We start from the raw sequence: 25,253 nt of genomic DNA on the forward strand, positions 1-25,253 counted from the left end.
TGCAGGGACTTGGGATCCAGTTACATTTGCTGGCGTCAAGCAGACTTTACAGACCACTGTGCAATACCGAATCTAAAAATAAAAGAGTGAAAAAGTATGAAACCGAAGAGAGCGGGATATTAAAATTCCAGGAAAATTGTAGAAAAGTTGGAAGAGGCACATAAGCAGTCTCAGGGGAAAGCACTAACAAACCGGGTGAGTTTAAATTCAGCCTATGGGTTTGCCTTTTTTAGCTCTGTCACCCATGTGACACTGAAGAGCCCAGCCCGTGGGTCCAGGTATTTCTGCTAACACAAAGAATGCGTTAGAGCCTTTCGAGAGGCGAACCATTCCGACTGCCTCAGCGCCTCGCCGTGCTCTCCCTGCGAACGGTTAACCCCGGGTGCACTCGATTTCTGTCTGCAGCCATCCTCCCAGCCCGGGTCCCGTCTCAGCCTCGGGATTTCTCCCTCGGATCAGAAGGCTACCGGCTGTGCCAGCGGGCTAGCTGGGTGTGGGACGAAGTTTCGGGCTCTGGTGAGTCTCTGGGAGGATGGGGAGGGGGGGGAAATGGTTTTCACAGCTATTGCAGGGCTTTCAATTGTACAGTGACATATGGCAGATTAGTGAATCTGTGAATCCAGGCTAAAGCGTCAGGATTAAATACTTGCTGGACCTGCTTCACACGGTTAAATTAGTTAGTCTGAGATCAGACAGAAAAGCCCAAGTGCTATTTCTAAGGGGCATTTTGTGAACCTCATAAGAAGAATTAGGTGGGAATTTCCTCATTTTCTGAGGAAAAATCTAATAATCTTTGCAATTGTCTTTTCCTATTTAAATATTAAACAAGCAAAAGAATTAAGTTTTACCAAGTACAAAGTTGCATTTCTCAGTGCAACGTGCGTTGTGGCTGTCCTTTCCTGACCAGCATGGTTCCATTTCAGGGTTTCAGACTGCCTGTGTTTGAATTGTTTGTAAAAATCCTTTCTAGATTTAATCGAGGTCTATTTGCAGGAGACGCTATTTCTGCCTCCTTTTTGATGCTTTGAAATTAAAACCACGATGACTGTGAAACTGAGGTTTAAAAGTAGATGTATGTTTGCATAACAGTGCATTACATATACACAATACTGGAGCTCCATGGCTACCCGTAATTGCAGTGATAGTGTGTCTGCAGTGGTAGCTCCTTGGAAGTTTGCACGCAGGTCAGAAGTTTCCAAATGATGATTGAGATTGTATGTTGTGGACTGAGTTTTTCAAGTATGCCCCAGTTTAGTCATGGGACTCATTAGCATTTGTGAGAGCTGTGAAGCTCTGCTCCTTCACACCAAACTGAAAGTTCAGCTCTGTGTACCTGAACCAGCCCCGTTTCATGCTGCTGAGATATTGCAATGCCTCATCTTACCTCTTCAGTTTCTTAATGCATTGCTGCAAGGGAGTCTGTTGCAGTGGATGAAGCAATGGGACTCAGTACCTTACTTCCTCGGCCTTCTGTGTTATGCAATTTTTAGATTTGCTTTGGTTCTTGATCTTAAGTACAGTAGCTCACACTGTGCTTTCTAAAGAAACCTAGAGGTGATCTCCTGCCAGCTTCAAGTGGATGTTTAAAACGGCATGGGTATTTTTGTTGGGGTTCCTTCTAATACTCTTAGACAAAATGTCTGTTGTTCAACAAGCTAATGGTTTTCTAATAGTATAGCTAAAATGTTATAATAACACATAACAAAGACACAAGCCAAAAATTTTAAAAACTGTACTGCTAATTTTCATTTCTTAATTTCCCTCAGTAACTTTGTAGGAGAAATTTGGACCTATATATTTTAATTTACATCAGAGGAAAAGCTAATGGAACAATCAGGCAGGCATCTGAAGCTGTTTCACCATGTCTCAGGCTGCGTGTGTTCTAAACAAAAAACACCTAAAAATAAGCATGCAAAATACCTGTTACTTATGCATATGCACATGGCAGATGCCTTTGTAGTTTTGCAGCACATCAGGTTTGCAGCTCAAAGAGCTGATTAAGTGCACCTTCCACTGGGAGATTCTGAGAGCACCAAGGCACTAACCACACGGCTCTGTACGCTACGCATGCCACCACGCTCCTGAGCCTGATTTAGGCAACTCAAGGCAGAGTCTGGGCATGGACTCACAGCTGATGTGAAACAGCCAGCAGGCTAAGGCAGCATCCCAGCCCCGCTGAGCCGGGCACCGTACCCGTGTAGCAGAGGTTCGCCTTCTTGCTGCTCGGCCCTGCTGGGCTCCTGTGATCCCTCATCTAACTATTGTTTCACCTACAGAACAAATCCTTTGAAGCCTCTGTTTAATAAAGATGAGTGAATAGGCTGGGTTTCTCATTAGAACAGAAAAGTGTCAAACTCAACTGCCAAAGATTTAGGTTTTCCATTTTTTTCCTAGCTAGTCTGAGGTCTAATACATTTCAGCCATTTATTTCGGATTTATTTTAAGGAAACAAGTCATTCATATCCTCTTGATAGAAAAAAAAATAATCCCAAGCTTTCTGATGACTGTCCACCATTGGACAATACCTGGCAGCAGGTCAGAAGTTGCAAGAAAAGCAATAATATCCTCCTTTGTCAAAGCCTGTGTCAGCCAGGATATTGAGCACACAGGAAGGTCTGGAGTTTCTGCCTGACTTTAAATTCTTCACCTACCTCAGAATTGTAACTTAACTCCCTCAGTCTTGTGTGTGTTCAGGTTCTCTCCCTCTGTGTGTCCATGTTCTTGTGAAATCCTTCACTCACCGCTCAGTAAAAATAAGTTACTACATGTGTTGTATGAAACCCTACCCTACCTCTTCCTATAACTGCAACAGAGGCCGAGACAAAAGGTAGGGGACATGAAATACCTGTTCCTCTTTTCCAAAATGGGGAACCGAAGCAGAGGCTAAGTAGGTTGCTCAAGGACACACAGTTTCCACTAGCGGTGAGGGGACCCAAACAGACTCACTGAAGCTCACAGGAAGCTATGAGCAGTATAGAGGAAGAGACAAGCAGGCCTTTGGACCAGAAAGATCCAGTGTAACTGTAAGACAGAATGATGTAAAAATAAACTAACATTTAGGGCGGCAGAAAGACAAAGTTCTGAAGGAAGGTCAAGATCAGCAAAAAAGAATTGTAGAAACCTGAAAGACGCTTAGCGTAGTCCCAGACCTGTTCCAATGTAGTGAGGAAACTAGGTGATGGGAATATAATTTCTTTCTTCATCTTATCTTTTTTCTGATGTGCCTTCTAAGTAAAGAGTAAACATGTTAAAAGTCTCATGTAAAGTCTGGGTGTTGTGTCCTGCCTTTATTACATGTCTCTGAAAGCACAAACAGTGATCATGGGGTATGCTCTGGGGAACACGCGAAAGTTTCTTGAGAGGTTTGACACAGATGTTTTAAGTTTCAAGGCTTCAACATTTAAACTTTCTCTCCACCATAAGAAAGGATAACGGGTGCAGTCTTGGCCCCTTGCAGCCCATGGAGAAGCCCATGCTGTTAATTATTCTGTAAATGAACAAGTGATTCAGCCTGTAAATAAAACCAGTGGATGTCCAGCAAGCGGAACTTTACCAGTCTGCAAGTTAGTCTGCTTTAACCAAAGCAACCAACTCACCGAATGTGAAGCACTTTCTTGAAAGGCTGGGCACACCACAGCTTCAGAGAAATAGTTGTAAAATGCTTAACAGAGTAAAGTTGACTATTTTTCCTTCCTGAGCAATTGCTTGTCGAGGATGTGAAGTCTGGGGACAGCCTTGGCTGCAGTGACCATGAGATGAAGTTCAGGATCCTGCATGAAGGAAGCAAGGCAAGTAGGATCGCAACCTTGGACTTCGGGAGAGCTAACTTTGGCCACTTCAAGGACCTGCTTAGAGGAATCCCATGGGTTAGGGCTCTAGAAGGTGGGGGGCCAAGAGAGCTGGTCGCTATTCAAGCATCACTTCCTCCATGCTCAGGACTGGTGCATCCCCCTGAGTAAGAAATCAAGCAAAGGAGGCAGGAGACCTGCATTGATGAGCCAGGAGCTTCTAGCAAAACTCAAATGGAAGAGAAAGCTCTACAGAATGTGGAAAGAGGGACAGGCCACTTGGGAGAAATACAGGAACAGTGTCAGAGCATGCAGGGAAGCAATGAGGAGGGCTAAGGCCCACCTGGAATTAAATCCAGCAAGGGATATCAAAGACAACAAGAAGAGCTTCTTCAAGGACATCAGTAGCAAATGGAAGACGAGGGAAAATGAGGGCCAGCCGCTGATTGAGGTGGGTGCCCTGGTGACAGAGGACACAGAGAAGGCAGAGTTACTGAATGCCTTCTTTGCTTCCGTGTTCACTGCTAAGGCCGGCCCTCAGGCATCCCAGTCCCTGAAGGTAAGAGAGGAAGCCTGCAGAAAGGATGACCTTCACTTGGTTGAGGAGGATTGGGTTAGAGGTGATCTAAGCAAACTGGACATTCACAAATCCATGGGCCCTGATGGAATGCACCCACGAGTGCTGAGGGAGCTGGCAGATATAATTGCTGAGCCACTCACCAACATCTTTGAAAGGTCCTGGAGAACAGAAGTGCCTGAGGACTGGAGAAAAGCCAGTGTCACTCCAGTCTTCAAAAAGGGCAAGAAGGAGGACCCAGGGAACTACAGGCCGATCAGCCTTACCTCCATCCTGGGAAAGATGATGGAGGAACTCATTCTGGATGTCATCTCTAAGCAAGTGGAGGAAAAGAAGGCTATCAGGAGTAGTCAACATGGATTCACCAAGCGGAAATCATGCTCGACTAAGCTGATAGCCTTTTATGACAGCATGATCAGCTGGGTAGATGAGGGGAGAGCCGTGGATGTTGTCTACCTCGACTTCAGCAAGGCTTTTGACACTGTCTCCCATAACATCCTCACAGGTAATCTCAGGAAGTGTGGGCTAGATGAGTGGACAGTGAGGTGGATTGAGAGCTGGCTGAATGGCAGAGCTCAGAGGGTTGTGATCAGCGGCGCAGAGTCTGGTTGGAGACCTGTAGCTTGTGGTGTTCCCCAGGTGTCAGTACTGGGCCAGTCTTGTTCAACTTCTTCATCAATGACCTGGATGAAGGGACAGAGTGTACCCTCAGCAAGTTTGCTGATGACACCAAACTAGGAGGAGTGGTGGATACACTGGCAGGCTCTGCTGCCATTCAGTGAGACCTGGACAGCCTGGAGAGCTGGGCAGAGAGGAACCTCATGAAGTTCAACAAGGGCAAGTGTAGGGTCCTGCGCCTGGGGAGGAACAACCCCATGCACCAGCACAGGCTGGGGCGGACCTGCTGGAGAGCAGCTCTGCGGAGAGGGACCTGGGTGTCCTGGTGGACAACAAGTGGGCCCTTGTTGCCAAGAAGGCCAATGGTCTCCTGGGATGCATTAAGAAGAGTGTGGCCAGCAGGTTGAGGGAGGTTCTCCTCCCCCTCTACTCTGCCCTGGTGAGGCCCCATCTGGAGTACTGTGTCCAGTTCTGGGCTCCCCAGTTCAAGAAAGATGAGGAGCTACTGGAGAGAGTCCAGCGGAGGGCACGAGGATGGTGAGGGGACTGGAGCACCTCTCCTACGAGGAAAGGCTGAGGGAGCTGGGCTTGTTCAGGCTGGAGAAAAGACAGCTGAGAGGGGACCTTAGAAATGCCTACAAACATCTTAAAGGTGGGTGTCGGGAGGATGGGGCCAGACTCTGTTCAGTGGTGCCCAGAGAGCCCAGCGACAGGACAAGGGGCAACAGGCACAAACTGAAGCAGAGGAAGCTCCAGCTGAACACGAGGAAGAACTTCTTCCCTCTGAGGGTGACGGAGCCCTGGCCCAGGCTGCCCAGGGAGGCTGTGGAGTCTCCTTCTCTGGAGATATTCCAGCCCCGCCTGGACGCGGTGCTGTGCAGCCTGCTGTGGGTGACCCTGCTTGGGCAAGGGGTTGGACTGGATGATTTCCAAAGGTCCTTTCCAACCCCTGCCATTCTGGGATTCTCTAATTGTTGCTGTTTTACCCATAGGGACGCATGCACACGCAGATACACGCACTCACCTGAGGGCAGAGACCAAGCATGAAAATTCTGCTGGCAAACGAATAACCAACAGAAATCAGGTTTTTATGTTTGGAAATGTCACGTGGGCATGGTTATCCATACCACTTGGATGTATAGCGTACATTATCTTTCATATTCTCAGACAGCTTTAAAATCTAGCTGTCTTTATATGCTTCATGTAACTTCATCTGTTATTCTGTACTTTCTCTTCTGGCTGTATGTAGCCATAAATGTTTCAGAGAAGTCAGATAAGTTTTTGTTAACAGAGTTGTCTAGTATAGCCTGGGTGTCTCTGCCTGCGTTTTCCCTACTGTCAGCAGCAGGCACTAGCCAAACTGGCACCGAGAACAGCTTAAATGTGTGCACAGACTGCAGTGTGCTACCAAAATTCTTTGGTTATTGGATGGTCATAGAAACATTAGTAATTCAAAGATCTGCAGTGTTGAGCAGCGCTTATTGACCTCTATACCAACCTTGCCACCTTTACCTGTTGCTATACTTTAGGATCACATAACCAGTATAGCGCAGTTAGAACTAGCCCTTCGAAGGTCTGGGTCGCAACTCACTTTTACTGGTTTCTGAAGTCATTAACTAAGGTAGCAGCAGAGTTAATTTTGTATGGTGTCCTTTATTTTTTGCCTTATTTGAAAGAATGATTGCTGGAGCAAGTTGAATGTGTTGTGTCTTGACTGTTACTAAGGCTGGAAAGCAGCCAGAACAACTACGGAGCAAAACTTCTAGGCAATTTTCCATATCTACAATAAAACTCAAGTCTCTAGCAAAGTTATCTAAGGAATCCAGGCTGAGAACAACAAATGAAAAAGGAATGACACCGATAGGGCCATGCTACAAGGAAAGAAAAAGTTAAGCATTTTATGATTTCGGACAAAGTTTCCTGCACAGTTGTATCACTGCATTGCTTTTATTCCTCAGAAAAATCTGAATCAACATACTGCCGCTTCAGCAGCTACATTCAGATTCTCATTCTCTGGCAACCTGGCTGAATCAAAATGATCTTAGAGAGACAAATCAAAACTTATTACCCACCCTTGCCCATTCATACATGAAATAATCTGTGGTCCTCTAGCCGAGGACCAAAATGTTGTGTATACTTCCACTCAGTATTTTAACTATTTGGTGCCTCAGCTGTGGTACAATCTGCTGAGTGTTGTTCCATGCTTCTTTAAGAACAAGAAGAGCGTGCTTATTGTGTTTTGAGTGTTAGAGTACATTTCAACAAAACCCCTAACATTGCTCTATGAGCAGCAAAACTAAAGCAGCTTCACTACAGATTTATATGGTCTCATCCATAAAGCACCTTTGCTCCCCACTGTAATAAATGAGGTTATCTTAACTGTGTTTCTCTTTTCAGTGTCACCCCCACAGGGCAAAAGCCTCACATACTGTGGGTGATTCGGCTTTAGGTGAATGGTGACTGGCCAGCCTGCTACAGCAAACACTACAGTGTACCCTGGTTGGTTTCTGAGTTCTTTGTTTCCTTCAGCTGGGGAATGAATATGGTTCTTTTTTTCTGTCTTCAGTTGCTCGCTACCAAGAAACTTTAGAAATTTAATTATTTTTGAAACCTTGGCTCATGTGTCAAATATGTTTGAAATTTGGAGCAAGAGATAGACTGAACCATTACATAAGCTCCTCTCCTTAGGAAAGCAAGCTAATCAAGATCGTTCCATGAAAAGCCCCATGCCCAAATGACTGGAAGTGCATTTTTTTTTTTGCAAACATAGACCTATGCCAAATGATAGCCTTCAGAACCCCTTTGCCCAGTGTCCTTTTCCTTGGCAGTGACAGGTGCCTGCGTTTGACAATGAAGTACCTATTGTTTGTCATCTGCTTTCAAGAAGGAGTTTACAAATTAATAGTCATGTCAAGTTATACTGCCAACTTCAGTTCAGTTGAATCCAAATCATTAACAGATTACCATTAATCAGGCAGTAGGAGAAAGAATAACAAAATAGAAATGTAGTAAGACATTTTTTTGGAATGTTAGGTTACCGTACTTTTTCTTTCTAAGCTCCAAAGCTCTACTGTACTTCATTTCATTGGCAGATATCCCATACTCTGTCAAAATCTAAAGCAAAAGGATTGGGATGAGTATTCTGGGCATTCACAATATGTTAGATTAATATTGTTGGCTATCTACTCTGCATACCACGCTTAAGTCAGCACTCCCTCATCTGCTAGCTACTCTGTATTCTGTTGTTGTAGTTGATGTGGTTGCCACCTACTTCATTTGTGAAACCTGAATGCCATCTTTTTTTTGTTTTTTGCATGTTCCTATAGTATGGATCGTGCCATGCGCTGGGGTGCTCTGTGCTCCTTCCAGTACCTCTCTCTCAGGTGGGGAAACATCAGAATATTGACTGTACTTTTCCTCCTAAGCACAAAGATACTATATCAGTCCTACTGGGAAAGCTAAGAGAGGGAAGTGTAGCAGACCTATAAACAAGAGCAGCAGCTGCATGCAAAGCCAAAGGATGGACAAGCATTTTCAAGACAATGAACCGTGTTCCCTTTGCCACTGAAGTGATCCTTGCACAAACCCCTATTATATTTAGGCAGTTCTCCCACAAAAGATGTGTTTGGTTTTATTTCATTTTTAATCATACTACACTGGAATTTTAATTGAATACCTGTTCATTTTGATATTCAGAATTATATTAACTTTTATAATCAATTGAATACAAGCAGATTTGATTCAGTTTGATTCTCAGATTTAATACTTGCTCATTTTGATGTCAGAAGGTGTACAGAAGTCCCTGCTTAAAGAACCTCATGTCTGAAGATCCCTAGCTTGTTCCCTCCTTTGAATATTCCCAGCCAGGGATCACTCTTCTCCCTTGTCTCAAATTTGCTGAGAATCAGCTTTTGTTACCATGGAATGTATCAGGCAGCAGTAAGTGGCAGGGGGTTAAGACAGAAATCTTCTTACTTTGGAGGCAGCAGAGAAAGATTCCAGAATTCTGTCACAAGGTTTTATTCTCCTCTACCTTGTACCCTTATTCATTTGCAGTACAAGAAAGCATAAGTAGTTCCATAAAGAATGTGGACATTTATTGAAAGGGAAGAACACATCCCTCTGGTGTCCAAACACTCTGGTATGCGAAATGATTGTTTGGTTAGGAAAAGAAAGTAAAAAAAATCAGAGTTTTGGCAAGCCCTGGTTCGGCATGCCCCAAACACCAGGTAGACACCTGCACAAATATTGTTTTCATACAAATAAAACTGGGTACACGGAAGTCTGGAGAAAAAAATCTAAAAGCTGAACCACATTATAGAAGCCAATACCCAAATCTCCATCTTTTTTGTCATTTTTGAAATAGTGACTAAAGTAATTGTATTGAAGCAAAAAACAGAATAAATATTTTTGCTAAACAATGACAGATTCACATCCTCTGACACTGGGACTTTACTAGCATTTTTAACGAGTTCACCGAATTTTACACAGAGGTATTTTTAGCTGCACCCGTAGGTTGGTTCTGATTTTGTAAAATGGCTACACACACACCTACAATCTTTCAAACTTTCCCACTGTATCCATGTGCCGATCGAAGCAGCACCATACACATAAAGAATCACCTCACAGAGCTCCTTGCCAACAAGCTCTCTGAAACAGATGATTCGGCTTTGTAATATCCACAAGACTGACAATGTCCTTTTCTCTTCCTAAAAACGGGGGACCTGCAGGTGGACAGTGCAGGACTTAAACTCTTCCTAAGCAGAGGTCCTGAACATGTCAGCTAGTGTTGAAAGCTCTTCCAAGCCGGGCATGTTGTGTCAGAGGCTGGTACCGAACCACGGCCTGCTTCCCCCTGTTCATGCGTGGTGTATCACTTATAATTCAAGTGTGAACTGAAATGGAGAAAAACTGCTTGCACTAAAACCAGGAATTTATGGATACCAGGACAATATTTTCTTAAGCTGTGCTGAAATTAAGTCTTCCCAACCATCATCTTATTTTTTCTCACTTTTACTTGAGTTACTTTACTTCTTATCACATACATCAAAATAATTTTATTATTTTTACTAGGAAACTAGAATTTAATCTGTTTGTCTACCAATTCACTGGTACCTAAAAAAGCTAGCTAAAACTGAGTATCTTTCCTTAATTTTCATATGTAAAATTATTCAAACTTTTTTTGTTAGGAAATCTGTAGTCGATTTGAAACAAACTTTGTAGTTATGAGAACTAAATGACATGAAACAGTTTTGGATACAGAAGCTTGAAATTTCACTGCTATCTAGAGTAAAGGCTATCCCAGACTTTCTATTATAAATCCTGTACTTTCTGTGCCTTCCAAAAGCCAAACTTCAAGTACTTGGGATTGATTATTTTTCTGGTAAATGTCTAGCTCATACTTTTTTTTTTTTTTTAAATGTACTTAAATATATAAGTAAAAGTCATTGATCTCTTGATGAGAATCATAGTTAGGAAGGTGAATATTTCACCAGAAATATAAAAGAAAAATGTCACTAAATTTACCTGTGTGCTGAAATGGCTTTGTGCTTTAAAGAAAGGCACTGGTACTGGCAGACATCGTCTTAGCACGTTTGGCAACATTCACCCTGCATTGTCTAGATTGTGCGCGTGATTTCTGAATCTAGTTTCTTCACTACAGGATTTTGCATTTGACTTACACGCAATGTGTTATTTTTAATTCGAGTCTGCACCATCTGCCATGGTAAGTGGAGACTTGCTAGTAGTACAAAAAAAGGACTGTCCAGAGGCAGAACAGTGCTATACCGTGGCATGCACAGGGCCTGTCTAATGACTGACGACAAACAAAAGGAAATGGTTTACTGGGGGAAGACTGTGCATTTCTAGTTCAGTATTATCTTTACTGTGCATTTCTAGTTCAGTATTATCTTTCCCAGTAGACCAGATGGGTAACGTTTTAGGGAAACATTTCATCTCCCTAGAAGAGAATTGTCTTACTTGCTACCCAAAGCTCATGTATATCGAGTGAAAAGCCTGGTTTGTCTTTGTCCTATACCACTCTCAGGATTCTTGTCTACTTTCCCACATGTGGAACAAGGCAGAGGCCACAATGAAAGAATGGGCATGATAACAAAAATCAGAAAGAAAGACAGCAACCTCTTTGCCTCCCCTCTATGCTCTTGCAGAAAGGAGAAGCCCATGAAGTTGGTGCACTGCAGAACATAGATCTCCACTGGAGAAGAAACAGCTGAAGAAAAGGTACTATACCGGTCACAGTGCTTCTGCTGTTTGAGAAGCTGCGTGGTCACCCTCTCAGTGAGAGGGCAGACTTTCGTCCACGGACACACAAGTAGGCCGCCAGCAGCTACTACCTTAATCTGGAGAAAAGAGACAGCTGGTAAGGACAGTAAGTTTCTCATCTGCCACTCCCCAGGAAGAAGAGGCTACAGGAAGAGCTGAAGGAACAGAAGGCAGGAAAAATTCAGTGTTCCTCAAAACGAGGAAAAGAGAAGAAAAGTTAGTATTTTAATTCGAGCCTTTTTTTTCCCTGCTGTAGATCCATTATTACTGCATGCTAATTTGCATTTAATGCCGCAGCCTCCTCCCCACTTTTACATATGCATTGACTTTTAACAGCTAGGCATACTAATAGCAGAATCTTTTCAAATTGTGACAGTGGAAGATATTTCATCGTAATGCATTTACCTAGGTGCAAATCGTCAAATGCAAAATAAGAAGAATAACCCTGATTTTGCAAAATGGGGAAGAAAAAGTGGGTCAAACTTAAGCATACTCATAGCTGCTCTGCTGAATTGCTAAGCACCTGAAGCTAGTGGGTAGCAGCAGCGATTGCAAGTGCTTGTTGAGGTTCTTCTTGTCTTATTAAATCAAGTCAATACTTGCTCAATGATCAGAATCTCTCTCAGCTTCAATCTTGTGTTGGAGTTCAGGGGAGGAGACTAGTGTGCAGGCTTCACTGTTCTTCTTATAAGAACTAATAAACAGTATAAAAATGGAAGCATGAGCGATCTGGCTTGCCTGGGGATATTACTGAAACCTGGTTACATGCAGATTCATTCTTATTTGGTGATGGCAACTCCCAATCTGAAGTCACCTGTAGCAGATGAGGAATTCCTTGGGTGTATCAGATGCTTCGTTTACCTTTGGGCAGATACCAAGAAAAATTACAGGTTAGTTAGCTAGTTCAAAAGGGAAAAAAATGCATTGCAATTAGAGAGCCCATTATAAGCAGGAGACTAATACCTGCCAGGCTGCATTCTGGGATGTTGGGATCTGTTCCCAATGCTATCAGATGACATGCAGAAGAAGATGCAGTAAGTACAAGGCTTTGATTTTGTATAAGTATATATGCATGCATATATATTAATTTTTTTTTATCTGAGGGAAGATTGTAATCACTATTTAATCAAAGATAATGTTTTCAAGGTGCAGAAGCAGCTCTGGTTGTCTTCAAATTATATACTAAAGTTGGCTAAACATTTCTAAATCCTGTTTTGTCATGGGCAAGGGTTTCAAATTGTGGATATGGTTTTACTTTGAACGGAATATCATGTATTGCTCACGAAGCACAAAAAGATATGGTTATTATCCTGAGAGAGCTAAGCATTTAATGTATGATAAACTGGTGCTATGTCAGTTGTGAAAAGCATTTAAAGACCATAACTAATTCTACACATGGACTGGAGACATTTCTAATTCTTTGTTTTCACAAGGTACATAGGAGACCCTTGTGATCGTTTTGTGTTTTGTTCAAATGTATTTGGCTCATACAGTAAATAAATACCGTTTAGAAATACTTTATAAGTATGCAGATCTTGAAGCCTATGTGGCAACACTGACTCGAGCAATGAGAACTTGGGAATTTACACAATCCCTGCCATTAGTTTACAAACTAGTGTATGTCCAGCCTAACTGGCCATTTTATCTTCCTCTGCTCAAATCAACTCTTTCCCATCAAATTTGCCACCCCTGTACTGTGAATGGTAGGTGGTGCTTTGGGAGTGTACGGGCATGTAGAAGAGGGGATTCTTGTAGCAAATCTATTCCTGTGAAAATACTACTAGATTTCATTACAGAAGTCAATGATCCTACTTACTGAGATTAAAAAAACACCACAACAAACAGAGTTGATAATCATTCCTTTCTCCTAATGTAATTGAAGGAACCTGTATCCAAAAGACTATTAAGAATGCTCAAATTAATGATATGCTACTTTATTGTTGTTATTTTTAGATTTACACAAGATTCAATTCTTTACGAGGAGTTCAAATCTGTCTAGAACCCAGATTATTGTAGTTTTGTATATGAGAGTGAATGCAAGGGAAATAATTTCCTTATCACTTCTCTATTCTATCAATAAAAATCTTTCTCTGAGCGCATTCTAATACACAGATCTCTGAGATCACACTAGGATAGTTAAGTGTCCTGCTCCTCTGTTTTTCCACATTGCTGCTACTTTCTGCTGCGCAGAAGAAAATAATAGCCAAGGGATGTAAGAGGGCAACTGAACCAGATGCCACCTGAGCATCTATTGTAGAATGTGGCTGCAATGTAAAGGAACCGTTTCCTCTGGCTACAAAAGTGAGCGATGATAAAAGCTATCTTTTTGCAGATAGGCAGCCCTCAATTTCAACATCAAGTTTATAGTATCTTGCTGATTCATGACGTATCCATTCACCAGAATGAAGCTGTGAGAACTAGCTTAGTGCAACGCTGGGAAAAACAAACCAAAACCTGAATTGGTTCCACCTAACCCACCCACCTCAGTCTCCTGGCAGCTTCCTGGATTGAATTGCTGTCTCCGACCTTGCCAGTGAGTGCCTCCCACAAAGCGTTTTCCAGCACCTTTCTGAATCTGGTTTCTTTCATGGGCTTTGCATTTGGATTCCTTCACATATTGCCAGAAGCTCACAGTCCTTTCCTCAAAGTCTCAAACCCCAAAATAAATGCTTTGCCTACCTCTTTCTGGTTCTTTTCTTTGAGCCAACTCTCCTTACAGACAGACAGCTGAAGGAATGCCATGGCAGCCTAATGTCCTTCAGGAGTATGCAGGCAATTAATATTGTTTAAAGAGCTGATGAATCTGTGACTCTCTAACTCACATGAGCATATGCTACTTCTATTCAAAGATTATTTGCTAACAAGGGTTTGTGGGAAATTTATTATTTCACCACAGAATTACTCAAAATCTTGAGTGCGGGCTAATGAAGAACTGTTACATAAACCAAAGCCAAGTTTTACACAGAATCCCAGCGTGGCAGGGGTTGGAAGGGGCCTCTGTGGGTCACCCAGCCCAACCCCTCTGCTGAAGGAGGGTCACCCAGAGCAGGCTGCGCAGGACCTTGCCCAGGCAGGTCTGGAATATCTCCAGAGAAGGAGACTCCACAGCCTCCCTGGGCAGCCTGGGCCAGGGCTCCGTCACCCTCAGAGGGAAGTTCTTCCTCGTGTTCAGCTGGAGCTTCCTCTGCTTCAGTTTGTGCCCGTTGCCCCTTGTCCTGTCGCTGGGCACCACTGGAAAGAGTCTGGCCCCGTCCTCCTGACACCCACCCTGCAGATATTTAGAGGCATTTCTAAGGTCCCCTCTCAGCCTTCTCTTCTCCAGGCTGAACAAGCCCAGCTCCCTCAGCCTCTCCTCGTAGGAGAGATGCTCCAGTCCCCTCATCATCCTCGTAGCCCTCCGCTGGACTCTCTCCAGTAGCTCCTCATCTTTCTTGAACTGGGGAGCCCAGAATTGGACACAGTACTGCAGATGGAGCCTCACCAGGGCAGAGTAGAGGGAAGCAGAACCTCCCTCAACCTGCTGGCTACAGTCCTACTAATGCATCCCAGGATCCCATTGGCTTTCTTGGCAGCCAGGGCACACTGCTAGCTCATGGTCAACCTGTCGTCCACCAAGACACCCAGGTCCCTCTCCACAGAGCTGTTCTTCAGCAGGTCTGCCCCAAGCCTGTACTGATGCATGGGGTTGTTCCTCCCCAGGTCCAAGACCCTACACTTGCCCTTGTTGAACCTCATGAGGTTCCTCTCTGCCCAACTTTCCAGCCTGTCCAGGTCCACACATTTAGGTCTTAATCAGAAACTTGTACAATATTGTTTATATAACTGTCCAGATTCAAATTTGGTCGTTATACCACTTTTCTTAAGTCTAAATAGATGCTATGGTACATAATAAGCACTCATATTCTGATCAGGATCATCGTAAATCAAAGAGATTACTGACTAAAGTGTTTATTTTTGGACAAAGATACTGGAGATGAACCATGGAGTCAGTAGGACCATCACGTGAAATGAATGCTTTGTGCTTGAAGTACCAGTGTACCCTTCACACTAATACTTCTTATCCAGTTTGCCTCTCTTTCTATTTTCCACACCCACCACACCTTTATTTTATCACTATTTTATTAACTATCAATTTATATGAAAAATGCTATTGTACCCTGCCCCTTTGATTATGAGGCACTGCAGCAAGTCCCACCTTTCTGTATCCTGTACCTCTGACTTCAGACAATGCATACGCAACACAGGCATTTTGTCTGTAACATCTATTATAAAGACTCAAATGAAAAAAGACTTATTATGTATCTGGTTTGAAGCAAGCACAAAGGTAATTCAAAACATTCAGGCTCTCTTGTATTCACATAACTGCTTAGAGTCCCATAAATTATCACTAGATGGGCCTTAAGATTCTGCTTCAGTGGAATTTGTTGGGTAATAGCAAAAGCAACTGAATAAGGCAAGAATGAAACACAGCTTCCAATCTAACTGTAGTGTTCAATACTGAATTTTTGACATAAATTGTAATTGCTTTCTAACAGGAAGCAAAAGATACTTAATCTCTTTGAGAAGAAGTAAAAATCAGTCATTCACAGATGAAAATCTATTCATATGCAAAGATTACTCATCTATAAATTGCAGCTGCTTTCAGATGCAGTGTTAGATTACTCACTATACCCCGAAAATAACTGCAAACCAGTAGAGAATGTGTATGTATATTTCCTTCAAGTTAATTACTTCTGCAAAAATGCATCTGCTGGAGGACACTGATGAAGCTCATGGTTTTCAACTATTTCCTTGTCCTACACAGTGTTTACTCAAAATGTATTTGTTCAGAAAGAGAACTCATCCAAAATCTTTCAACAAAATGGTTTTTCATTGGAAAATGAGATTCAAAGCCAAAAGTTCTGCATGGAGATTAACTTTGGTGAAGACTTTGTCAGCAAAGGTTTCAGTGTTCCAAGATAAAGTTTCTGGTTTAGATGAGACATCCCTTCATTCCATATTATCAAATAATGTAGGCCAATTGCTTGGGACAAAATAAGTTTCAGGATTTTGCTCCTATTCATGTGTATTTATACAAAGTAAACCAGTTCTATCAGGAGAGATTGAAAGACCTATTGAAACCCAAATCCAGCTCTGGTGGCTGGTTATCCAACTTGGTTATGGCAGAACCTAGCATGTAGATAAGAGACTTTATCCCTAATGCTTGTTTTGTTTTATTGACAAAGTTCAAAAATGGTCTTGGCTTTATGCTCTAAAACTTCTTAGGGGGCTCTTCCCGAAACAGTTCTACCCCGTGATTAGGTAACTTCTAATCCAGAAAGAACTGTTTTGCAGATGCCAAATACAGTGGCACTGTTACAGGACTCAAGCTAGGAAATAGGAGATGTGCAATCACTACAGCTTACATAAGCCTGGATTACTCCCTTCAGATCAAAGTAGTAAAAAGTAAAACTAACTTTCTTTAAAGCAGAAGCATCCCACTACAGCCTCTGTATACAGCACCACAGCAATCTTCATTTTTCAAGGCTTTTCAGCCAGCTCTTTCTCCCCTAGCACCATCCCCTTTTCTACTAAGCAGAATCTAAAAGACCAGATTCCTCCCTCTCTAATACGCTTTGTGATGGTAAAACAAATGGATCATAACTCTTCTTCTCTTTTCCCCTTGTGGTCTAGTCTTGGAGACATCACTAAAAAGGAGAGATTAAACTCTTATTTTTTCTGGAGGGGAGAGAATGAAGAAAAAACAAACCCAACAGGAATATTGTTTCCTGAATTATTTTCCTATATCTTAATGACTGAGTCTATGTCTATGACTTCATGCCACTTTCTGTACTTCGATTACTTCATTTTCAGCTAGCACTCTTCATACTAGCTATGTGCTTTCAGTGCTGAATAGCGGGGTAATATCTTCAGCTATAAATTTGGTGCTGGGTATTACAGAATTAACAAAGCACAGGCTGGATCCCAAAATATCCCAAGGAAGAAAACTTCCACAACAGCAACAAAGACAAGAAAAACATATGGAGTGTGTGTATACCTATTTATTTTATTATCCTGAGCACTCTGAACTTGAGTCTGTGACGTTGCCAGTTCTCCTGAACGTATAGAATGCAACTTGCCTTTGGGGCACAGGAATTTTTGAAACTGCCTGATAATAAAGGTTTCCAGTAATGCCTCACAATCTGTTCCACCATACTATCTGCTTACACTAGTTAGTGATCCACCTAATGAAAACATCCCTCATCAATGCTTATGGTAGCCAGCTTTCATTTAATCATGGGTTTGAGGCCCTTATTTACACTTCTGTCCCTTGTGGGTTGCAGAGTGCACCTGCTTTCACCACAGGCTTCAGAGGGCTTCTAGACTGGAGTCCTCCAGTCAAATAGAAGAAACCCCAAGCATTCTTCAGTCCACCTCCACACTGAGAGGGAGAGCAAAGCCCAACTGACCCATGAATGGTAGGGAGAAGGGACGAGGGCTGGCCTGGACTTCTAGACACTTTCTGCTTCTTCTCTGAGGGCTGCATTAATGATTCTGCTTCTCGTTTAACCTCAGACAGAAAAAAAATCACATTGGGTACTGAAGGAGAGAAAGAAAGGTCCCTCTGCCTTGTGAAGTAACGACCTAGAGGCTCTGCCCCAGGAGATGGGAGTAGCAGATAGTCAAAGGACATTTCCACAGACAGGGCTGAAAATTATGTGAGAGCTGGAGCTGCTGGATTTCCAAAAGACTGGCTGGATCACAGGACAGAATCGTTCTACTCTTAGTAGAATCACAAGAATTAACAAAACTGTACTGTCAAAGTTCAAAGGAATTGGTCAGGGACTATAGTCTGTTCCTCAAGCTGGACCAAGATTGTATCCTGAGTGAGCCATACCACTAACGACATGTGGAAGAATTTCTCTTTGCAAGATTAAACACTGAGTTGTTGTTGTATGACTGGCTTCAGGAGACCAGAGCTTAATGTGAACAAGAACTTGCATGAGGCCAGAGAATTCAAGATAAGTTGTTGCTACGTAAGTTTTTATTTTAAGCTTCCCACTGGAAGTCTTCATACATTTTCAAGACATTTGTAAGCAATACTGCTTGCTGTTCTCCAGAACTCTTGGAATGCTGTATCTCAACGGTGTTTAATTGTCCTCCTTCTTAAAGGTTAGAGGAGTCAAAGTAAGGGAAAACTGCATGTCACAGGACAGCTTGGAAACAAAGCAGTCATCACCTTTATTCTTCAGGGAACTTGCTGATTTGTGACAGCATTTGCATTTGACACTTCTCAGATGCTTACAGCTTTGGACCAAATAGCCAGAGGGGCAACTGAGGATCTCTGCAACTACTGCAACATGAGCTGAGTGTTAACTTTCTTCCTTCTTTTACAGGCCATGGGGAAAACAGGGCTACTAGCCAGAAAAATGCAATGTTCATAATATTATAACGTCATCTCAGTATGCTGAAAAGTAAGTAACTCTTCATTTTGATTCTTGTTTATGTTTTGGATAGAAAAAGCAGACTGTTTATGCTGCAAGCATGCTAGTGAAACTCTTCCTAGGTAGACATATGAGATTTTACAGATGTCGGGAACAAATGTACAAATGCTATGAGTGGGAAGAATGCAAAAATAAAAAAAACACTTAAATGAGAACCAGTTTTTCCCAGTGGAAAGGGATATGCGGTATATGCTTTTGGAGTGCAAGGTGTGAAGTTTACTGTGCATGGACACCTACATCTGCTTGGCCCGGGAACACCAGTGAAGTTTACTCCTGTCTGACTGGCATGGTACACTGCCTCTCATCCACCACGCGTAAAGCAGCGCTTACATAGCTGATTCATGGCTGAAGTGGGAACTTCGTGTAGTAAATAGTTCTGGTTTCTGTTCTAGTATGCTCTTTAATCCTTCTTCCTGTTCAAAGTGTTAAAGGGGCTTTTTGCTGTTTTCCAGTGTCTTGCCTTTTGTTAACAGAGTTTGTTGGTGTGGTGCTTGGGTTTTTTTAGCTTTCTGGTGTTCATAAGCATTAGAGGTATTTTTCTTGTCAACATTACAGTTACGTCCAATGCTAGACGGGATTCTGGCTTATGAATATGTCCCTCATAACCAAACTTGATGCCTCATAAACACCTGAAAGTGTTGAAAGAACCAGGGGAGCATGCCTGTTCCTATTTCAAGGATAGACAATTGAGGCATCGGGAAGCCATAGACCCTTACTGAACCAAACATTTTTCCAAATATGTTCCAAAATATGAGAACTGAGTCCTCATTACAGTAATAGCCAGGAGTCTTGTGATGTTTAGTTTATCTTTGCTTCATCCTTCCTCACTGAGGTATGGAAATGTAAAGAAGAAAGAGCAAGACTGAAAACTGGAGACTAAAACTGTCTCTAGCGTCTCACAGAGACAAACTCTCAGACTGCCTGTGCAGCATGACCTACATTCCAGAGGCTTTGAACCTCTTGGTACTGCTTTGGGCATAGCTGGAGCATATTCCGGTAAAGCCGCACCGGGCTAGCAGCCTGCAGGACAGTAGCTGTGGGTGCTCAGGTGGGTTGTGCTTACAGCTGCTCCGGAGATGGCTCTTCTGAAGCCCTTTAGACAAAGCCCAAGTACATGGACATGTGCAAAACTCACAGAATCACAGAACGGTTGGGGTTGGCAGGGCCCTCTGTGGGTCACCCAGCCCAACCCCCTGCCCAAGCAGGGTCACCCAGAGCAGGCTGCACAGCACCGCGTCCAGGCGGGGCTGGAATATCTCCAGAGAAGGAGACTCCACAACCTCCCTGGGCAGCCTGGGCCAGGGCTCCGTCACCCTCAGAGGGAAGAAGTTCTTCCTCGGGTTCAGCTGGAGCTTCCTCTGCTTCAGTTTGTGCCCGTTGCCCCTTGTCCTGTCGCTGGGCACCACTGGAAAGAGTCTGGCCCCATCCTCCTGACCCCCACCCTGCAGATATTTAGAAGCATTTCTAAGGTCCCCTCTCAGCCTTCTCTTCTCCAGGCTGAACAAGCCCCGCTCCCTCAGCCTCTCCTCGTAGGAGAGATGCTCCAGTCCCCTCACCATCCTCATAGCCCTCCGCTGGACTCTCTCCTGTAGCTCCTCATCTTTCTTGAACTGGGGAGCCCAGAACTGGACACAGTACTCCAGATGGGGCCTCACCAGGGCAGTGTAGAAGGGGAGGAAAACCTCCCTCGACCTGCTGGCCACAGTCCTCCTAATGCATCCCAGGATCCCGTTAGCTTTCTTGGCAGCCAGGGCACACTGCTGGCTCATGGTCAACCTGTCATCCATCAGGACACCCAGGTCGCTTTCCACAGAGCTGCTCTCCAGCAGGTCCGCCTCAAGCCTGTACTGATGCACAGAACTCACAGCAGAGCTGACTCTTTCACCTCACTCTTTCTAGTTCAGTGTCGTGAAGTCCTGTGACTTCCTTGAATCATGCAAGCCGGGCGAGGACTGGTACCAGCCTTGTGAGGATATCAAGTTCCAGCCCCACTGTGGATTTCAGCCCTCCACAGGACAGAACTCTTCCGAAATGCTGCTTTCCTTCTCTCTGTACCGCTGGAAGCAGCAGCAACAGTAAGGCTAGGACAGGAAGCAGAACTAACCCCTTGTAGAGAGAAGAGTGAAATCTGGGGGTGTGAAAGAGCTCCTGAATTTGAGGTCAAGTGAACTTGAGAATGGTGGTAATAATGACCTGTGCTATCCTCTTATCTTCTGGGCATAGCTGAAGGAGTAGAAACAAACAACCCTTCCCAAGCAAAAGATTTAATCCTTAAACAGGATTTTTTTTTTTAATTTTGGTGTAATCTCACAGTTTTGATTAAATGCTTTTGAAGCTACAGGTGTGGCAACAATGGACTTTCCCTGTTAGCACCTTGCTACTTCACAATTCTTCCCAGCTGATGCACTTTCACTAACAAAGTAATTTTGGCATTCTTGAAAGTATCTCTCTTGTGCTTACCTTAGTCTCACAGCCAGTAAAGCATTTAACATCTGCTTAAGCATATTTCAATTACTCACCTCGGTGACTTGACCAAGTAGCTTCTGGTAGAGCCACAATTTGAGACCTTCACTGCTTTAAATCCAATGCCTTTGTAGTTATTGCTCATTATAATGTAAAATTTGCTATAATATGGTTGTATACATTGTGCATTTTATCGTAGAACCACATTACTACTTTATTAACACCTAGTTCTATGAAGAGAATTAAATGGCATAAAGCATCACACTGGAATTAATGGAGCTGGATAATAAGAGTAACGTCAACAACCAGGAGTTATGACAGGCTCCAAAGCCAATGGAGTCTGTTGCTGAACTCCCCAACGGTGTTATGATGCAGTAGAAAGAGAAGATAACACAGAATCTATTTATGGGCTAACTTAAATTCAAGACCAGTTCTAAAACACAGACCTGGCAAGTCATGTACAGCTGATAGCAGGGCCACCTTTTTGTTTTTCTTAAAGGAGATTCTAAATTCTTTATTTTTTTTTTCTTTTCTGGCCTTATTCCATGCTTGGAAGGAGTGATGCTCCTCTCATGTGGTTTGAAATATCCAGCCACTTGGCCAGTGATCTCACGCACCAGGGCATATGGAATGACGTTCTTTGCTTGCATTAGTGTATTAGCACGCTGCGTACAGCTATTAATTTTCTTTAACCATTCACAGCTCAGCACTGTGATGTGTATTTTCCAATATATTCTCATGGAAATCTTGAAAGCTGTTTTTTTTTTCTTTCTGGCTTCCTTAGATATGTTTTAGGATTACATTTTTAATAAGGTCTCTACAAAATACTTCAGACTTTGGAAAACTTTATGCTGAACCATATTACTACAGGAGTGGGAGCGCAGGCTGGCAAAACTGACATGCAATCCACTGGCCCCCGCTGCATCTCGGATTTCCTGGTTACCTTTATTTACAACAACATAGGGTAGAAAAGCAACAAACCAGAAATCCTTCATATTTGAGAAATCATGAACCTCCTTCATGAGGACAGAACCTCATAATGGGGTTGTTTAACACTCCCGTATCTATTTCTGTCATCAAACAGAAGAAATTCAGTGGCTATATGATGATGCATTTAATGGAGAGTAACTTTTCCAGACGTGAAGGTCCTATCCGTTACTTCTGTGCAGTGCTTTGCACCATTACGCCAAGGTTCATATGAGATTTTTCTACCATGGGATACTGATGGAAGCATCAAATGCATACAAACGCTGCCCTTGGCCTGATTCAGTGCTCTAGGACTACGCTTTCTGTTGGTTTGTGTTTTTCCTAGAGTTTCACTGAGTATAAATTTTATTCAGTTTAAAAAAAGCAAGGATTTATTCCATGTTCACATTACATCACTCCATGTGACCCTTTCTGTGGCTATTTTTATAGCCTGTGGTCATATCACTCAGTTCCTAGAATCAGGATGATAAAATTTTACACTGAATACTTATTTAGTTAGCAAGCTTCTGTATTTTTTGACAGCAGAGTTCCTCATTTTACTTCTGTTTTGAGCCTGGCTTTTCTGTAAACTGTCTGTTTACTATGTTGAATGGAGTCTACTATACTTTCTAGAATACCTGCATGGGAAAATGTTATTTCTCCTTCTTCCCACCCTTCCCCCCCCCCTTCTTTTTTCCCCCCTTGTGAGCAGTCTGGGATGACAATCCCGTGTGCTTTAAACTTGGTTTTTAGAAACTTGCTGCACGCTTTAATGCTGCTTGTGTTGCCAAAAAAAGCGCTACGTATAAACAAAAACTCGGAGACCACCATCCTCCCACAGACTCTCTGTATCTTTATTCCACAAGTTAACACCCCAGATGTGTCTTTAGGGTGCACCTGTCAAAGCCTTTGAGGTTATTCACAAAATTTTTGTAAATACAGAACAGCTTTTTAACCCTTCAGATTACACTGGATGGTATTTCTGCTTCACTGTAAAAACTTTTCTCAGTATTTTTATGTCATATTGCTATTTTTTTTCCTTCGGTTCCTGGGTGTTGGAGAAACAGCTGTGTGTTTATCCTACTTAATTAAACAAAGGCCAAGCAAGGCAAAACATGCACTCTCCAAAATTTTGTAAGGATTTTGTGAAGGAGGAAGAGCATTGCTAAATCTGAGACATAACTTTTCTAAAAAGCCTGGCCAGTTCTGGATTAGTAGATCAAGATTCTGACAACTATGGAGCCTTCAGAGAATAGACCTGGATCTAAATCCTGTCTCCCAAATCCCTTTCAAATTAGGAGAGGCACACGATTTAATCTGTAAGTAATGTACAGCAATAGATAGATTACTTATTCCTCTTGGTCAAATGGATTAGTCAGAACTCTGTACTTCAGGTGCACTTTGGAGACAAAATCTGAGGTGCTGCCACTAAGAAGTGACAAACTGTGATCATATTTTTGTAATACTGGCTGCATTTTGTAAAAGTACAAATTAATTTCAAAACAAGTGTATATACACCTTTTTAGTGGAAACTTGCTGTTTAATTCTATCATACTTGACGTACTTGCTACACACAGTAAAACACTAAGATCTGTATTTTAATATTTCAGAGATGCATGTAAGTTGAAATCTGGTAATTCAGTTCACAGATGTCTCTGTGGTAGTCAAATTGTGAGAAGTCCCACTACACAAATGGAAGGCACCTGCTTTGTTAATTAGCTCTAGAACTGTCCAGTTGTACCAGGGTACGTGTTCTGCTTTAATTGTGGTCTGTACTGAGATAACACAAACATGAAATCTTGGTGTGTAAAAATATTTCAATATTGTTCAACTCTAACATATCTCATGTAGCTGAAAGTGTTTGGCAGTATAGTGAAACGGCAGGATAACTGTTGCCAAGAAGCGAAGATTATTGTTGTTACACAATAAGAATTATGGGGGGGAAGTTGTAGTTGGATCGTGAAACAACAGATTGCCAGCCTTTGCTCCTCAATTTTGTTCCCCACCTCCCTCATTAATTCACAATGTGCCCTTAGGCAAACCAATCTCCGTTTTCATTTTGAAGTAACAGCTGAAAGGATAAAATGCTTGCAGATGGTTTAGAGTTTAAAGATGCTATTCTAGAGACTCAAAATAATCTACTGACTTTAATAAAAAAAGAAAAAAGCTGAAAGGACTTTTCCCTCCAAACCTAAGAAGGATAAACAGCAGAACAAAAGAGCACGATTAGCTGCAGGAAGTAATTTGTCAAAAAGTGCAAGTTGTTTCTAAATGATATTTTAAAAGCCCTTGGCTCTGGTATTTTAAATATAAGATCATAGTAAGGAAAACACAAAAGCCAAAAGGCAACTTACAGTAAGCATAACGCTATAAAAGACTTTCAAATGCACAGAAATAGAAAATCGGCCTCTAATTCAGGAAAATGTTACATTGATTGCTAAAACATAGGAGGTTGTAGTAGGGGAAAAACACTTCCTTCTTTGTTTACAGCACTCTTCCCAATCATCTGTCACTGAATTTGTTGCGGTCCGGAAGTTCTGTGAGAACCTAGTATAGGAAACGTGTACAAATAGACACTAGAGTACCTTACTTTCTGAGTTTGCCTAATTCTTATTCAAAACCGTCTTTTTAGTCCCTATGAGACGACTACATAGGCATGTGAGAGGCACTTGTCTTATGAAAATAACTTCATTTTTCTCTGTCATCTTTTTATTTTCCTAGCTGAAGTGTCCTAATATAGTTAGTGGCTTATTATGTAGAAGCTGGTTTATATCTCTAAAAAATTCCTGCTGCCCTTTCTCTTCCTCATTTGATTTTAATAAACATTCATTACAGCACAGGAACAGATCAAAATTAATTAAAAATGTGGGTACATCCTTGAATTACACAATACAATTAAGTACTCTCTTTGGCTCTGTTCTCAGCTCTCATTCTAAATTCCTGACATTGTTTCTTGTCTTAACTGTTGCTGAGCACTTGGCTGGCATTTTTGGGGAGCTATTCGCAGTAAACCCCGCATCTCTTTATCTGGCTGACAAGAGCTAAACCAGAACGCCTTACTGTTTACATATGATG

At 42.4% G+C, this 25,253-nt stretch overlaps 1 protein-coding gene across 1 annotated transcript in view; it reads left to right on the forward strand.

Moving 5' to 3' along the window:
• Positions 1-300: 300 nt before the first annotated feature.
• Positions 301-25,253, forward strand: part of RAF1 (Raf-1 proto-oncogene, serine/threonine kinase) — an 82,217-nt gene continuing 57,264 nt past the window's right edge. Inside the window, exons 1-3 of the mRNA XM_075433127.1 lie at positions 301-516; positions 11,151-11,481; positions 18,642-18,719. The gene's annotated coding sequence lies outside the window, so the exon portion shown is untranslated. The remainder of the gene's footprint in view (positions 517-11,150; positions 11,482-18,641; positions 18,720-25,253) is intronic.

Source organism: Opisthocomus hoazin, chromosome 11, assembly GCF_030867145.1.
Source record: "Opisthocomus hoazin isolate bOpiHoa1 chromosome 11, bOpiHoa1.hap1, whole genome shotgun sequence".
NCBI lineage: Eukaryota > Metazoa > Chordata > Aves > Opisthocomiformes > Opisthocomidae > Opisthocomus > Opisthocomus hoazin.